Source organism: Scylla paramamosain, chromosome 2 (assembly GCF_035594125.1).
Source record: "Scylla paramamosain isolate STU-SP2022 chromosome 2, ASM3559412v1, whole genome shotgun sequence".
Lineage (NCBI taxonomy): Eukaryota > Metazoa > Arthropoda > Malacostraca > Decapoda > Portunidae > Scylla > Scylla paramamosain.
The window spans coordinates 30,086,817-30,098,871 of record NC_087152.1 but is presented as its reverse complement, the minus strand read 5'-3'; the positions used below and the strand labels follow the sequence as shown (position 1 = coordinate 30,098,871).

Here is a 12,055-nt window from a genome sequence, read left to right as displayed (position 1 = left end):
AGGTTTGACTCTCTCTCTCTCTCTCTCTCTCTCTCTCTCTCTCTCTCTCTCTCTCTCTCTCTCTCTCTCTCTCTCTCTCTTTCAAGGAGTGCGACTGACATATGGTTATAACATAATGCTACAATGAAACTTTAATATTTTTACAGAGAGAGAGAGAGAGAGAGAGAGAGAGAGAGAGAGAGAGAGAATGTGAAGGAAATATACTAGTAAAAACAGAGAGGTATGATTATACGGTATTCATCAAATATTACAGTTGTAATACTGATATCCGGTACTCTCGTGTGCTAATAGTTAGACTGCGCTATTTTCACATGAATATCGCGAGTTCGATTCCATGTGGTATTGGGTGAGCGGGTTCGGGTGGTCGAAGCTAATAGCCAGTGAAGCATATGTTCCACTAGACCACAAAGATCTTATTTTCACATTGAGGAATAATGCTACATCTGAAATAGGAATTTCCTTCACCAGGCATACGACGAATCCTGTTTACTTGTTGCCTTTCACTCCTCTCTCCCTCTGCCTCCCTTTCTCTCTTTTGATAGAGGTTTCCATATTATGATTTATAATACATATATTTGTTACACATTATACAATATTTTTCGCACTAATAACACACACACACTCACACACACACAACATGTAGGTAATGTTTCTAGCGAGGGCACGAAACTTGATGTTTATAATGAAAACCACATGTCAGAAGAGAGAGAGAGAGAGAGAGAGAGAGGTGTGTGTGTGTGTGTGTGTGTGTGTTTTGTGAAATATTACGTAGTAAGATTAATTTTGATGCGCCGTTCAAAATTCAGAGTGGTGTGCAGGCTGAGGTTGAAACACCGTGAGGAGATGGGAACTTAAACTCTCCTAGTTGTTGGTGTACATTTTTTTTTTTTCTTTTCTTTCTTAACGTGTAAAGTGCTCCACCTATGCCTGTGAACCAGAGTACTGCAGTGGTGCTTTGCCGTGCAGGTGCCACCATCGGCCAGACGGACGGCAAGTAGAAATGTACCGCCGAACAAAGATGGTCCCAGCCGGCCACTTTCTCCGACGCCAAAGCCGAGGGGATGATGCCCTGCCACCAAACGAACCCGCTCTTCGTCGCCCACATCAGGTAAGACCCTCCCTCTAATACGTAATACATAAAAAAAAAGTAAAGGAATCCTGCCTTCAGCTTCCTACGCTTCGGTGGCTTCCTCTATCCCAGCGCTATACACTGTAGCTGCTTCATCTCCACCTGTCCTTAGACTGGGAAATCATAACATTTCGATCTCGTGAGTAACCCTACGTTTCATCCACTTTGAGAGGATAATCTGGACCGTCCACTCATCAATTTTTGTTTGGAAAATGTTGGATAAGACCCTTGTGAACTTGGTAATCTTCAGATAAGGTAGTCAGGACACTCAGGAGGCGCTGGGAGGGTGTGGCAGTTTGTGGCTGGCTCCGGAAGGTATTGCAAATTCTTGGCTTGTAAGTATTGGTAAGTAACGGCTGGAGGGTGATTATATAGAATTTATCAGCACGGTCTGACAGTTTGCAAGCAGTACTTAAAAGTTAAGGGTGATTTGTTTTGGACAGTGCCAGCAGATCCATGATGGCGGGGGCTGGAACACGGGAAGCAAGTTATTACATTAGTTATTACGTTTGCCCCGACCTCAACAATACTGGGTGGAGATCATGCTCATGAGTGGACCTTGGTGACAATACTGGTGTTTTATTTTTTTCAGTTTTGTATATTGCTCACATTAATGATAATTCGATAAATTTGCAGTTTCAACCAGTACTCCCATCATCTTTCTTTCACCAAAGCCAATGAGTATAGGTACTTGGTGGGAATGCAGGGTTGTTTCGGTGGGGAAAGCCAAAATAAGGCTGCTTTGACATTTATGAACAGATCTAGGGATGACAAACGGCATATTAAAAAAAAAAACAAGAAATTTCTACACTGTCCTAACCTATAGTAACCAGCTTAACTAACTGGGGGTGGGGCTAACCTTACCTAACCTCCTAACCTCCACATAAGATAAACTAACAACGAAAAATACATTAAGAAGTTGAGAGTCCAACTTCAGACTTAGCCTTGAAGCTGGCTTTGAGCTTTTCTCTCCTCAACTGGTACAGGTGCCACTTGTTCTGCAGGCTCTTGCATTAACTGCAGTGGGTAGCGGTGATCAGCAGCCAAAAGGAACTAGTGATGACAGTGGTGATAATTTTCCTTCAGGAATAAATAGTGGGTAAAGTATTGTTCAAAATATTCACTTTTTATGCCGGGGCATTTTGTCCCCTTCTTTATGTCCCGCCACAATCGTTCAATATTTTGAGTGGACTTGTTTATCATCCAGGCCAGCAAAATGTTCGGCATATTTGACGACCCATTGAGTGTACCCTTCGTTGGCTAGTGATCTGTATGCATTCCAACTGTCACTCACTATTATTGTTCCTGGCAGTATGTTCTTTTTAATGAGGGGTATCAATGTACCAGCACTTCCGTCTTGTTCTTCTCCCAAGTAGGGGGACAATGAACTTTTTTTGCTGACTTTTTCTATCCCCCACACAACCACACACTACTTCATTGCAGCTGCACTTGTATTTCTTTATCACAAAAAAATTTCGTCAATTTCAACCAGTACACCATCACCACCAGTACATTCCTGCTACCTGAGCCAGTCCATAGTAACCTCTGAGCAAAAAACTGTGCCAGTCAGCACTCATATGTTCTGACCACTTAAAGCACTCTATGACAGTTCAGTGATCCCACACTTTTTGCAATCAGTAGTTGCAAAAGAAGATTACCTGCCACACGGGTAGGTGAGTGCCCTCTAGAAATGTGCTTTTGTAATCCGACACAAAAATTACACTACTTCCTACATTTTCGCCTAGCAATTTTGCAATAATGACTGCAGTACCACTGATGTCTGTCATTGTGAAACATACAAGGCCATTTGCAGTTGGGGCACTTCAGCGATCTAGGCAAGACACCATGTTGTCGAAGAAAGTCTATACCCAAAGTTAGTTTCCTTTTCAAAGAACTTGGTGGTAAACTGCCAGTTCATATATTGACAGTTAGCACACGTCTCTTCTGTAGCCATGGCCTAACTGACGCAGCACAGACAGCCAGGTTCTCCTTCCTCTTAACACATGTGCTTATATGTGATTGGCTGACAAATTTCCATGTGACCTAATTCACAGCAGGTAACCCTACGTCATCGTAGTTCTTAACCTGTGACTCAACATTACATCGCCATCACACATGCACACCATCAATAACAAATATACGAACACACTTAGTATCCTACGAGAGACATCTGGAGGTGGATCTAAACTAGAATTGAAGCTCAAAAAAGTTCTCATCTGAAGTTATTATTAGTTTCTGACAGGGTAAAATGGGTTTAGTAAAGCTCCAAACAGTGAGGAGTAGACCCTGCAGAGGGCTATAGTTACATATAGTGTATTGGTTGAAGCTGCAATAATACCATTAATTCAGTTGTGAATGAAATTAATTATGTGCTTTCTTTTGTACAGGATTATAATATTTTAGTTTTGTGTATTTGTGAATCTTAGTTGCTTCCCTCCACTTCTGGTTCATTTGTAGATGTTCCTAATTATGTATTGTTAAGGAAAGATGTTCTAGGTAATGTACCTAAACATGGAGTATGCAGTTATGTACCGTACCTGAGATCAGACCTCTGAGGTGAGTGTACAAGTACCTAATATGGTAGCACCTCATCTCCTTCATTATGATGTATACATTGTTACAGTATACCATTAACCTTCTAATTCTTGTGTTGATAATGATCAACTTGTTAATTGTTAATTTTTTCTATAATTTCTATGTGGGTAAGGATGTTACCTTGTTAGGTGATTTTAATTTGCCATCAATTCATTGGGATGGAGATTTGCCTTGTTACAGGTCAACACTTAGAGACCATCAGTTCTATGAATGTTTTACCACTCTTGGACTTACACAGTGGGTTACTGAACCAACATTTCTTGCATCAGGCAATATACTAGATCTTATATTGACTAGTGAAGGTGATAAAGTGGGTGAGGTCCAGGTACTTCCTTTCCTTAATTGTAGACAAAGCCCAGTTTTATGTTGTTATCCTTGTGATGTAGTGAGTGGGTTTTTTTTTTTTTAACACATTATTTTTCTTACTAATAATGTTAATTTAAGCACAAAAATTTTTGCTGATGACCTTAAATTGTATATCACAGTTAGGACAAACTCTCCAAATGTTCTTGTGCAGGATAAACAGGTATTGTACTTCTTAAAGTGGCATCCTCTTGGGGATTGTCTATGAATATCAATAAATGTGCAGCATTATAATACAGTAGACAGCCTGTGGATTGGTCAACTTTACCAGTCTTTGGCTTATACTATATGAATGACACATTAATTCTAATTAAGAATTCTGCAATGGACCTTGGGAATAACTATAGACACATCCCTGAAATTTCACCACCATATAACTAATATTGTTCAGAAAGCAGGTAGCATGGCTCAAAACTTACTTAAATCAACAGTTAATCAGGAGGCATCTTCACTTATTCCTATTTGTATAGCACACCTACGGCCCCTACTGGAGTACTGCTCATCTCTGTAGAATTTGGGATGTATTACAGATCTAAGGCTATATATATATATATATATATATATATATATATATATATATATATATATATATATATATATATATATATATATATATATATATATATATATATATATATATATATATATATTTTTTTTTTTTTTTTTTTTTTTTTTTTTTTTTTTATGTAGGAAGGACACTGGCCAAAGGTAACAAAAATCCAATAAAAAAAAAGCCCACTGAGATGCCAGTCCCCGAATAGGATCTAAAGCAGTGGTCAAAAAATTCAAGGATAAATGTCTTGATACCTCCCTCTTGAAGGAATTCAAGTCATAGGAATGCAGAAATACAGAAGCAGGCAGGGAGTTCCAGAGTTTACCAGAGAAAGAGATGAATGAATGAGAATACTGGTTAACTCTTGCATTAGAGAGATGGACAGAATAGGGCCGAGAGAAAAAAGAAAGCCTTGTGCAGCGAGGCTGCAAGAGGAGGGGAGACATGCAGTTAGCAAGATCAGAAGAGCAGTTAGCATGAAAATAGCAGTAGAAGATAGCTAGAGATGCAACATTGTGGTGATGAGAAAGAGGTTGAAGACAGTCAGATAGAGGAGAGGAGTTGATGAGATGAAAAGCTTTTGATTCCACCCTGTCTAAAAGAGCAGTATGAGTGGAACCCCCCAGCCCCTATGCATGTGAAGCATACTCCATACATGGATGGATAAGGCCCTTGTACAGAGTTAGCAGTTGGGGGGAAGAGAAAAACTGGTGGAGACATCTCAGAATGCCTAACTTCATAGAAGCTGTTTTAGCTAGAGATGAGATGTGAAGTTTCCAGTTTAGATCATAAGAAAAGGACAGACCGAGGATGTTCAGTGTAGAAGAGGAGGACAGTTGAGTGTCATTGAAGAAGAGGGGATAGTTGTCTGGAAGGTTGTGTCGAGTTGATACATGGAGGAATTGAGTTTTTGAGGCATTGAACAATACCAAGTTTGCTCTGCCCCAATCAGAAATTTTAGAGAGATCAGAAGTCAGACATTCTGTGGCTTCCCTATGTGAACTGTTTACTTCCTGAAGGATTGGACGTCTATGAAAAGACATGGAAAGGTGCAGGGTGGTATCACCGGCATAGGAGTGGATAGGACAATAAGTTTGGTTTTGAAGATCATTAATGAATAATAGGAAGAGAGTGGCTGACAGGACAGAACCCTGAGGAACACCAGTGTTAATAGATTTAGGAGAAAAACAGTGACTGTCTACCACCAGCAATAGAATGGTCAGAAAGGAAACTTGAGATGAAGGTACAGAGGGAAGAATAGAAGCCTTAATAGGGTAATTTGGAAATCAAAAGCTTTGTGCCAGACTCTATCAAAACCTTTTGATATGTCTAAGGCAATGCAAAAATTTCACCATAATCTCTAAAAGAGGATGACCAAGACTCAGTAATGAAAGCCAGGAAGAAGATCACCAGTAGAGCGGCCTTGACAGAACCCATACTGGCGATCAGATAGAAGGTTGTGAGATGATAGATGTTTAAGAGTTTTTTGTTGAGGATAGATTCAAAAATTTTAGATAGGCTGGAAATTAAAGCAATAGGGCAGTAGTTTGAGGCTGGAAATTAAAGCAATCGGACAGTAGTTTGAGGGATTAGAATGGTCATCCTTTTTAGGAACAGGCTGAATGTAGGTAAACTTCCAGCAAGAAGGAAAGGTAGATGTGTCGACAGAGTTGAAAGAGTTTGACTAGACAAGGCACAAGCACAGAGTCACAGTTTCAGAGAATAATAGGAGGGGCCCCATCAGGTCCATAACCCTTCTGAGGGTTTATGCCAGAGAGGGCATGGAAAACATCATTGTGAAGAATTTTAATGGGTAGGTCAAAGATGATGTTACGAAGAACATTCAAGGCATAGAACACTTGGATTATTTTCAAAGACTGAAAAATCTGGATTTATACTTAGTTCACGGTTGACTTGCGCCAAGACATGGTAAAATATCAGCAAATATTTCATGGTCATTGCAGTATTGCTTTCAAAGACACATTTTACAACCCAACACTAGATAAAACAAAAGGTCATCAGTACAAGATTGCTCAAATTATAACACAATTAGATATATGCAAGTGGTTCTTCAGTGTCAGTGGAATTACACTTTGGAACTCTCTTCCCCAGAATATTGCTTCAGCCAAAATGGTATCTGGTTTCAAGGCATCCCTTTCTGCCCATCTTGGTGACTGTCTTTATGAATTTTTTGCTACACATGATGCACTCTCCAGCTAATTGTTAAAGACTCATAGAATAATAGAACATAATATTGGACAGGCTGGTACATCAGTAGAGTGTGGCTTCCGCTGGGAGCCTGGGTGTCAATCCTGGGTACTGGGAAGCCCACTAGTGAGAGAACCAGGTGAGAGACAAAATTTGGCACTGTATTAATTGTGAAAACATCACAAGAGAGGTGTGGTGTGTTTAAATTAGAAGAAAGGGTGGATAAAATAGAAAAGAGCATAGATGACTTTTCATTTGTATCATGCAAATACATTGCTATGCTTTGGCATATGAGGCATTTATCTGAATTGGATAAGTAACCTTCTGATGCAAAGGAGACAAAGGGTAGTAGTAAATGGTAAAGAACCATCTTAGAGTGAAGTCATAAACCCTCTTCTCTTTGTCATTTTTATTAATGGTTTACCATATTGTGTTTGAAATGGAAGCAATTTATATCTGTATGCAGATGATACAAAAATATTCAGGACCATTGACAGTATAGAGGATTGTGCATTGCTGCAAGAGTATCTTATGGAGTTGAAAAATTGGATAGCCAAATGACTTCTGAATTTCCATTCATGTAAGATTAAATATATGAGAATAGGAAAAACTGATGCAGGAGACAGACACTATCTCTTAGACCAGCTAATCCAGAAAATATCAAAAGACATTAGAGTGGTCACTGATGAAAAATTAAGCTTCTCAAACATATATCAAAAAAAAAATTCAATAAAGCCAATAGAACAGCAGGGCTTATTCAGAGGACTTTTATTACCTTAGATGAGAACATATTCAAGCTTCAATACACCACTCTAGTCAGACCTCATCTAGAGTATGCAAATCAAGTATAGAACCTGCACCTAATGTAAGATAAAGAAGCCATCAAAAATGTGCAAAGAAGAGCTGCAAGAATATTACCTGGCATGGAGTGACTCACATACGAGGAGAGACTCCAAAAATTGCAGTTGCCAACACTTGCATACAGAAGAGCAAATGGAGAAATGGTTAAAACATTAATCCTAAGCAGGAGGTATAACAGGGACTGCTCTGACAGCATATTAAGTTGAGAGATGACAATGGCATGAAGGGCCACTCAAGAAAAATTTATAAACCAGGGTCAAGACTGAATCTGAAGAAGTATTCTTTCCTGTTTAGATTGGTGGGCAACTGGAATCACCTCCCAGATTATGTCATCAGCTCAGAAAATATCAACATATTTGAGAGAAAACTGGATGAATTTTGGAAAGAGCAAGAGCTAGAATTTAACATAAAGTAAAATTGTCCACCATATCTTGCCTACATAATGCAGTAAATCTGGAGCCACAGGCTTTCTTAACCTCTTCTTGTTGGATGTCTGTGAGTATCTGAAAAATAAAATGGAGAAGTTCAGTGCTCGCCATAAACATTGTCGCACCCCCTCTCCCATGCTGCGCTAGGTAATATAAACATGTACTGCATCCAAAGAAATTTATTGAACTTAAAAACTAATACTTTGTTGGCTTCCCTTGACTTCTCCTGCACTCTTCCAAACTGGCCAGAAGGCTGTCTGCAAGCACCATGAGATGCTGGGGAGCGAATGTGTTCCAAAGGTGGTGAAGCGCACCTTGGAGTTTGGCTACAGTTGAACAGTCGTGGCTGTGTAACTCCCATTTTATTATTGCCCACAAATTTTCTATTGGGTTCAGATCTGGGGAATTAGCAGGCCAGTCTTCGAAGAATGGCACACAGCACTCTCTGAGGCACTGCTTCATTGACTTAGCAGTATGGCACGGTGCACCGTCCTGCATGAAGGTGGAGGCCTGACACATCTCGAAAGACCCCAGTAGGTGGTCACACAGAAACTCAAGGTAGTTCCCCTGATCCATTGTGGTGTTTTTTTGGTAACACCACGAGGCTCCCCACCCTATGATAGGAAAAGCATCCCCATCAACGAATCAGGGAATCTGACGGCAGGATCAGTGTAGCGGGGGTCAAGGGGGTCGCGGCCTAGGCACTTGTACATGCAACCTTGACTGCTGGCTGTCACTGTGAATCTTGACTCGTTGCTCCACAGCATGCCATGCCACTGCTCGATGGTCCAGTCTTTCATCCTCTCACAAAACGCAAGCCTCTTCTCTTGCTGGGCTACAGTAACCACTGGCTTGGGCCACGCTGCTTAGCTCAGGTACTGTATGTCATCGTGGATGCAGCACAATAATGTCCTCACAGACACATTACTCAGCAATCCTGGCAGATACTCATGGATTATGTTCAATTTCAAGGTGTACCACTCTCAGGGTTCACAGGGAAGTTTTGCAGGTGTTTCCTGGTGGTTTCTTCTTGGCAGGTATGTTGTTGCCACCGAGTTCAGCCATACGCCTCACATATTGTTGTAGCGCAGGAGGACAGCAACAGAACGCCCTCCAGTCAGAGTAATTGACAGGCGCTGATCACTTCTTCCCACCTTTGCAAGCTGCCTAACGCCCAGGCTGAGATGCCAGATGTGTAATAATTAAATTTAAAGCACCTGATGCCCACCAAGGAAAAAGCGTGCGTTTTGATCCTTCAAACAGATATCGTAGTCTCCGGCGACAATGTTTATGACAAGCACTGTAAAGGTAACCCAGGATGAAGTGAATATTAATAAAGTTAGAGAAGACATTGCTGAACTTCAAAACAGGGTGACTAATGAAATGAAGTAATAAGGTTAGGTATATATGGATGTAATGAGGGCTGAGGCAAGGAAAGTAACCTAATGGAGATATTATAGCTGTATTGACAAAGGATTCTAGACAGATTGAGCAATTAGTAATGTAGTTATGTACTACTGTAGTGTGCCAGCAGAAATATTGGTGTTACAAAATTAAGTATGAGAGCAAGAAAAATAAAATGTGTCTAATTAGTCCTAAGAGTGGTTTGTTAGGAGTTTGGAACTTGGTCTTGAGATAAAGATGCATCAAATGTGATGTATTTGAATAAATATGAACCAAACATGAATGAAAAGCCAAGGACAATACAACTAAGCTTCCAGAGGAGCAGGTGTCTACTGCCTACCAGGAGGAGGCAGTAGACACCTGCCAAAACGATAATTATTCCCAGTGAGGTCTAAAGCACTGTTCAAGGGGTGCTGTGAACTTATCATTAAACCTAGCTGTGACCTCACTGAACGTTTCCCTTTGTGTCTCACAACACAAGGGGGCAGTCACAGCCTGCCCTCTAAAGACAACTCTCTTCCTCCACACAAAACTACAAGCACCTAATAACAAACACACCCTTCACTCAAAAATTTTAAAATCATGGTGACTCCTACACCAGCCTCGGAGCCCCCATCTGGGGAGGGGACCATGAATGTCCCCAGGTCGGACTGCCTTTCTGTCGACGACCCTAAGTGTCTTGACACCCCCCTCAACTTTTTCTTCATTAACTTCTGCAACATTCGCGGTCTAAGATCTAATTTTCAATCTGTAGAACACCACCTCTCCTCTTCTAAATCTCATCTTCTTTTCCTCACTGAAACTCAGGTGTCTGAGGCAACTGACAGTAGCCCCTTTTCTGTTCCCTCCTACTTTCTCTATCCTCATTTTCAATCCAAAGCTGGATGCTGCGTTTATGTGCGCAATGACTTAACCTGCTCTCGTGCCCACGCTCTTGAATCTTCCGAGTTTTCCACCATCTGGCTACGACTACAGAGTCATTCTCATACTAAATTTATCTGTGCTGTATACCTCTCTCCTAACTCCTCTGACTATAAGAAATTCTTTGACTACTTAACTTCCAAAGTGGAGCACATTCTGACCCTCTTCCCTTTTGCAGAGATCTCCATTCTTGGAGACTTCAATGTTCACCGCCAGCTTTGGCTTTCCTCTCCCTTCACTGACCATCCTGGTGAACTAGCCTACAACTTTGCTATCCTCCATGACTTAGAGCAATTTGTGCAACACCCTACTCGTATTCCTGACCGTCTTGGAGATATGCCCAACATTCTTGACCTTTTCCTGACCTCTAATCCTTCTGCTTATGCTGTCACCCTTTCTTCTCCGTTGGGCTCCTCCGATCACAATCTCATATCTTTATCTTGTCCTATCACTCCAATCCCTCCTTAGGATCCCCCTAAGCGAAGGTGCCTCTGGCGTTTTGCCTCTGCTAGTTGGGGGGACCTGAGGAGGTAATTTGCTGATTTTCCTTGGAATGACTACTGCTTCCGTGTCAGAGACCCGTCTTTGTGTGCTGAGCGCATAACAGAGGTGATAGTGTCTGGCATGGAGGTGTACATTCCTCACTCTTTTTTTGTCCTAATCCTTCTAAACCTTAGTTTAACACAGCTTGTTCTCGTGCTATACATGATAGAGAGGTGGCCCACAAAAGGTACTTAAGCCTTCCATCACCAGAATCTCATGCACTTTATATTTCTGCCTGGAATCATGCCAAGTCTGTTCTCCAACTAGCCAAAAACTCCTTCATTAACAGAAAATGTCAAAACCTTTCAAGATCTAACTCCCCTCGTGATTTCTGGCATCTAGCCAAAAATATCTCCAATAACTTTGCTTCTTCTTCTTTCCCTCCTCTACTTCAACCAGATGGCACCACTGCTGTCACATCTATTTCTAAAGCTGAACTCTTCGCTCAAGCCTTTGCTAAAAACGCTACCTTGGACGATTCTGGGCTTGTTCCTCCCTCTCCTCCACCCTCTGACTACTTCATGCCACCTATTAAAATTCTTCGCAATGATGTTTTCCATGCCATTGCTGGCCTAAACCCTCGGAAGGCTTATGGACCTGATGGGGTCCCTCCTATTGTTCTCCGAAACTGTGCCTCCATGCTTGCACCTTGCCTAGTCAAACTCTTTCAGCTCTGTCTGTCAACATCTACCTTTCCTTCTTGCTGGAAGTTTGCCTACATTCAACCTGTTCCTAAAAAGGGTAACCGCTCTAATCCCTCAAACTACCGTCCTATTGCTTTAATTTCCTGCTTATCTAAAGTTTTTGAATCTATCCTCAACAGGAAGATTCTTAAACATCTATCACTTCACAACCTTCTATCTGATCGCCAGTATGGGTTCCGTCAAGGCGGCTCTACTGGTGATCTTCTGGCTTTCCTTACTGAGTCTTGGTCATCCTCTTTTAGAGATTTTGGTGAAACTTTTGCTGTTGCCTTGGACATATCAAAAGCCTTTAATAGAGTCTGGCACAAAGCTTTGATTTCCAAACTACCCTCCTACGGTTTCTATC

General features: G+C 41.2%; 1 long non-coding RNA gene across 1 annotated transcript in view; it reads left to right on the top strand.

The window, feature by feature from the left end:
* The first annotated feature begins 733 nt into the window (after nt 1-733).
* LOC135112886 (uncharacterized) overlaps nt 734-12,055 on the top strand; it is a 36,912-nt gene continuing 25,590 nt past the window's right edge. The window contains exon 1 of the long non-coding RNA XR_010274595.1: nt 734-1,108. This is a non-coding gene — a long non-coding RNA (uncharacterized LOC135112886). The remainder of the gene's footprint in view (nt 1,109-12,055) is intronic.